The sequence below is a fragment of the Chrysochloris asiatica genome, unplaced genomic scaffold (assembly GCF_000296735.1).
Source record: "Chrysochloris asiatica unplaced genomic scaffold, ChrAsi1.0 scaffold00103, whole genome shotgun sequence".
Classification (NCBI taxonomy): Eukaryota; Metazoa; Chordata; class Mammalia; order Afrosoricida; family Chrysochloridae; genus Chrysochloris; species Chrysochloris asiatica.
In genome coordinates, this window is record NW_006408621.1 from 8,804,595 (window position 1) to 8,810,190 (window position 5,596).

At 37.0% G+C, this 5,596-nt stretch overlaps 1 pseudogene; it reads right to left on the reverse strand.

Moving 5' to 3' along the window:
- Positions 1-11: 11 nt before the first annotated feature.
- Positions 12-5,596, reverse strand: part of LOC102831630 — an 18,421-nt pseudogene continuing 12,836 nt past the window's right edge.

The following is a 5,596-nucleotide window of genomic DNA, read 5'->3' on the forward strand; positions in this document are numbered from 1 at the left end:
TTTTGTAGTCCTTAACTAGCTGGGCATTCCACAGAACCACTATTGATGTCATGAGGGTGGTGGCTATCAACATTGCAGCCCACAGACTGGGTAGTCCTCAGGATCTCTTTAATAGTCCCAGAGAATTCTCTGGCCAAAGACCGATGTCATATCTGATGCTTAATGCTGATAATCTCATCTAAAGTGATATTTCCACTATGCTTAATATTTTTCTGCTTCTTCCTATCTCTGGGTGGTTCCTTGAGAGCTTTGATTTTTAGGGCAGAGGCAGAATGCACTTCCTCAATCTGGGCCTGTCTGTTCTGAAACTTTAGTTTCATTGTGATCCTTAACCCCTTCCAGTCACCAGTTATCTTGGCAATGGCATCACCAACGTTTTTTGGAGACAAATCCAGGGGGTTGATCTTGGGGACCATAACGAATATCGCTCTGACTTCCCCACTGGTGCACCTCAGGTACACAATTTTAACCTGTTGGGGTGGAACTTGGGCAGCATGATGGAGACGGCTGATATTGGATAAACCCAGATGCTGGAGGACCAAAGAAAGTTGCACCTACACCTGCTTCAAGCTGAAAGCTGAAAGCACAAGGAAATTTTGTGGAGCGACGAGAAGTTCTAAGACTGAATTGTAATGATGATCACATAATTACATAAGTTTATTAAAAAATCATTCAAATGTACATCTCCAAGAGATGTATTTTATCACATATAAATCATACCTCAAAAAAGCTATAATCAAGCAAATGTTCTGTGGAAACCTCTCTATTACTGAAATAGTCTTCAAGTATCTTCTTTTTTTGTGCTGTGAGTTGAGTGCTGATCATGCCTCCTCCACCTGACTATAAATTAACTGATGGGAATCTACACACTTTTGTAATTTCTCCAGTGGTCAGCTGAATTCACTACACATAAAAAGTGTTTTAACACATTTGTTGAAGGTCTTATGGCATATTCTTTTCTTCCTTGGCCTCTAATTTTGGCTTTTCCTTACTAGCCCAACTCTATTGCTTCCCATACATCACAATCACAGATAGTAGAAAGAAGATAAAGCATAAATTATGAATATACTTTTTTTTTTTTTTTTACACTGCTCTAGTATAAAAGCCTTTTGGAGGTCATTGGGCAGCAAGGTCTGATGAAGCAGACAAATTGAGCAATAAACAATGAGACAAGGATCAATTTGTGTTTCCTATTTTATCAATTCTTGATGTGGCGCTCTAGGATAAGCACTGCACTGCAAGGTCAGTGTGAACCATAAGGTTGATGGTTCAAACTCAACAGCTGCTCCTTGGAAATTTTATACGGGGTCTCTATGAGTCAAAACCAATACAACAGCACTTAACAACAATAATTTTATCAAGTAGATTGGTGATTCAAACCCACCAGCCACTCCTCAAAAACCTTATATGGGGTCCGAACTGACTTGCCGGCACTTAACAACAACATTTTATCAAAAGTAATAAATGCCAAAAAAAGAAAAAGTAATAAATGCAGTGCCACAAAGAGGAGACGAGAAGACGACAGTGACATTTAAAACTTCTGCTTTATTTACTTGAACCATTCTTTCTCTTTTTCCATAAGATAATGGCAAAATTGGTTAAGTGTTGGGCTGCTAAGAGAAAGGTCAGAGTTTCAAACCCACTATTCCTCAGGAGAAAAAATGAGGCAGTCTGCTTCTGTAATGATCCACAGCCTCAGACACCAAGGAAGCAGTTCTGATCTGAGCTATAAGGTAGCTATGAGTTGCAATGAACTCGATGGCAGAGGGTTCCTTTTACTCTAAAAAGGAGAAAAATGTAAACATCTGATTTATGACTTAGGGAAAGAATTCTTTCCAGAAACCAGAAAGTCCACAAAAGGACACCCCTTGTCCCAATCAGTTATCAAAATAAACACAGAGAAACTAAAAAAACCACTTCAAATATAGTATTCTCTGACTGAAAATTCTTAAGGAAAAGGAAAACCAAGAAAATATGACTGTACTATGTAAACTAATTTAAAAATAGGGCATAATTGTATACAAAAGTCCTTCGAAACACAGAAGGAATTAATCTTGCCACCCAAAACAAACAAATCTTGTTCTGAAGTAGTAAATAGGCAAATCACATGTACTAACATTGTCTGAATTTTTATAAAGAATACCAGGCATTGAGCTTGATATCTCACAGCTCCTTTGTAAGTTTGTCCTACTTTGGTGGCTTGCTTATTGCTGTCATTCTGCCACCAGTGTTTCAAATACCATTAGGGTAACTAACAGTGGACAGGTTTCAGCTGAGCTTCTAAACTAAGACAGACTAGGAAGAAGGACTTGGTGATCAATCTGTTTCTTTAAAAAATTGCCAGTGAAAATATTATTAATAACAGTGGAACATTGTATGGTACAGTGCCCGAAGATGAGCTCCTCAGGTTCGAAGTCCCTCAAAATGCGACTTGGGAAAAGCTGCCTCCTCAAAGTAAAACTGACCTAAATGGTGTGAATGGCATAAAGCTCTTGGAACCCTCATCTGCTGATGTGGCACAACTCAAAATGAAAAGAAACAGTTGCAAAAATCCATTAATAATTGGAACATGGAATGTACAAAGTATGAATCTAGGTAAATTAGAAGTGGTCAAAATGAAATGGAACTAATAGATTAACATCCTAGGCTTAGTGAGTTGAAATGGATAGGTATTTACAAATTTGAATCAGACAATCATTTGGTCCACTATATGCCAGGAATGACAAATTGACTGTTAAAAAGAGAATTTCAAGATCTATCCTTCCATATGGTGCTGTCGGTGTTGTTGTTGTTGTTAAGTGCCATCGAGTCGGGTCGGTAGTAGGATAATATTCATATGCCTACAAGGAAGACCAGCTATTGTGACTGTTACCAAATTACTCACCAACCACTAATGCCAAAGATGAAGGATTAAAAAAATTTTTTTATCACCTCCTGTGTCTGAAATTAATCCAACATACATTCAAGATGCATTGATAATTTCTGGTAATTAGAATATGAAAATTAAAAACAAAAAAAATGATCTATAGTTTGCAAATAGGACCTTGGTAATAGAAACAATGCCAGAAATTTAATGGTAGAGTTTTGCAAGACCATGCATTGCAAATTGCTTTCTTTCACTGACATAAATGGCATGGCTGCAATACACATAAATCTCACCAGAGCTTCCAGACTAAGACAGGCTAGGAATGAAGACCTGATAAACTACTAAAATGTTGGCCAGTGGAAATCTTATGAATAACAGTGGAACATTGTCTGATATAGTGCTGGAAAATGAGTACTTCAGCTTGGAGGGCCCTCAAAATCCAACTGGAATAGAAATAAAATCATTTATATCTGTGGAAAGAAATGATGGAGAAGCTCAATACCACCAGTCAGAACAAGGCCAGAAGCCAATTGTGGAATAGATCAATTGCTCACATGCAAGTTCAAGTTGAAGCTGAAGAAAGTTAAAACAAGTTCACCTGAATTTAGGGACCATCTCAAGAACAGATTTGATTATTGAGTACTAATGACTAAAGACTAAGCGAGTCATGGGAGGACATCAGGGACATCAGACATGAAGAAAATAAGAGGTAAGTAAAAAGACAGAAAAGAAAGAAAAATGGATGTCAGAAAAAGACTCTGAAAGTTGCTTTTGAACATAGAGTAGCTAAAACAAATGGAAGAACGATGAAGTAAAAGAACTGAACAGAAAATGTTAAAGGGAAGCTCAAGAAGACAAGGTGAAGTATTATAATGAAATGTGAAAAGATCTGGTAGTTTAGTTAGAGATCCATAAAGGAGAGACATAATTGGCATTTCTCAAGTTTATAGAACTGAAGAAAAATTGTAAAATTGAAGGATCCTATAGGCAACATTTTGAAAGAGGCAGGAATTATCAAAAGAAGATGGAAGGAACACATAAGTATTTTACAAAAAAAAAAAAAACAAACACCAAAAAACTAGTCGATGTTTAAACATTTCAGGATCAAGAGCTTATGGTATTGAAGGAAGAAGTCCAAGCTGTGCTGAAGGCATTGACAAAAAAGAAGGCTCTAGAAATTGACAGAATACCAGTTAAAATGTTTCAACAAACTAATCCAATTCTGGAGATGCTCACTTATCTATGCAAGAAATTTGGTAGACAGCAACCTGGTCACCCAACTGGAAGAGATCCATATTTGTGCCCATTCAGAATACAGAAATTATCTAACAATTATCATTAATATTATACGCAAATAAAATTCTGCTAAAGATAACTCAAAAACATTGGCAGCAATACATTAACAAGGAATTGCCAGAAATTCAAACTAGATTATGAAGAAGATAATGGAACAAGAAATACCATTGTTGTCAGATGGATTTTGGCAGAAAGCAGAGAATTCCAAGATGCTTGTTGTTGTCATTGTTAAGTGCCATCTAGTCTGTTCTAACTCTAAGCAACCCTGAATAGGGTTTCCACGGTTTTAAATCTTTGCGGGAATAGAAAGTCTCATCTTTCTCTGGTAGAGCAGCTGGTGGGCTCAAGTCACAAATCTTGTGGTTTGTAGTACAGCGCTTATTGTATGAAGCCACCACACTCCCTTCCAAGTTGTTAATTTGTACTTTATTGACTATGCAAAGGCATTTAACTGTATGGATCATAACAAATTATGAATAACACTGCAAAGAATGGGAATTCCAGAATATTTAATTATGCCAATACAGAATCTATACATAGACCAGTAAGCAGTCACTCAAACAGAGTAAATAAATGGATGTAGTGTGGTTTAAAGTCAGGGAAGGTATCCTTTTATCACATGTATTCAATGTTTATGCTGAGCAAATAATCAGAGAAGCTGAGCTACATGAAAAAGATGGTGGCATTGGGATTGGAGGAAGAAGGCACGTTAGCAACCTGTGATATGCTGATGACACACCTTTGCTTGTTGTATGAAAAGAGGACTTGAAGCACTTTCTCATAAAGATCAAAGACTACTGCCCTCATAACTGGACTAATAAAAAACATCAGGATAAATGGAGAAAAGATTGAAGTTGTCAAGGATTTTATTTTACTTGAATCCACAATCAATGCCCATGGAAACAGCAGTCAAGAAATCAAACATATTGCACTGGCAAACTGCTATAAAAAACCTCTTAAAAGTGTTAAAGAGCAAAAATATCAGTTTGAGAACTATGGTGTGACTGATCCAAACCATGGTATTTTCAATTGCCTCATATGCATGCAAAAGTTGGACAATGAATAAGGAAGACTGAAGAAGAATTTATTCATTTGAATTATGATGCTGGTAAAAAATATTGAATATGCCATGGACTAGCAGAACAGTGGACAAATCTGTCTTGGAAGAAGTACAGTCAGAATGCCCCTTAAAAGTGAGGATGTTGATTCTCAGAAGCTAGGCAAAACATTGCGGTGCCTGGCCCTTAAATGTGTCTTTGCTCTTAGGTCAAGAATCACTGCACTAATAGGAATTGTTACCTTTTTTTGCCCTGCCCACCATGTAAATCAACTGTCTAGGGATATTAGTCTTGCTCACACGATCCAAGAGTAAATAGATAAAGGTTTACAATACGGACTACATGCTCTAGAGAAAGGAAGATTGCTTAAGGGAAA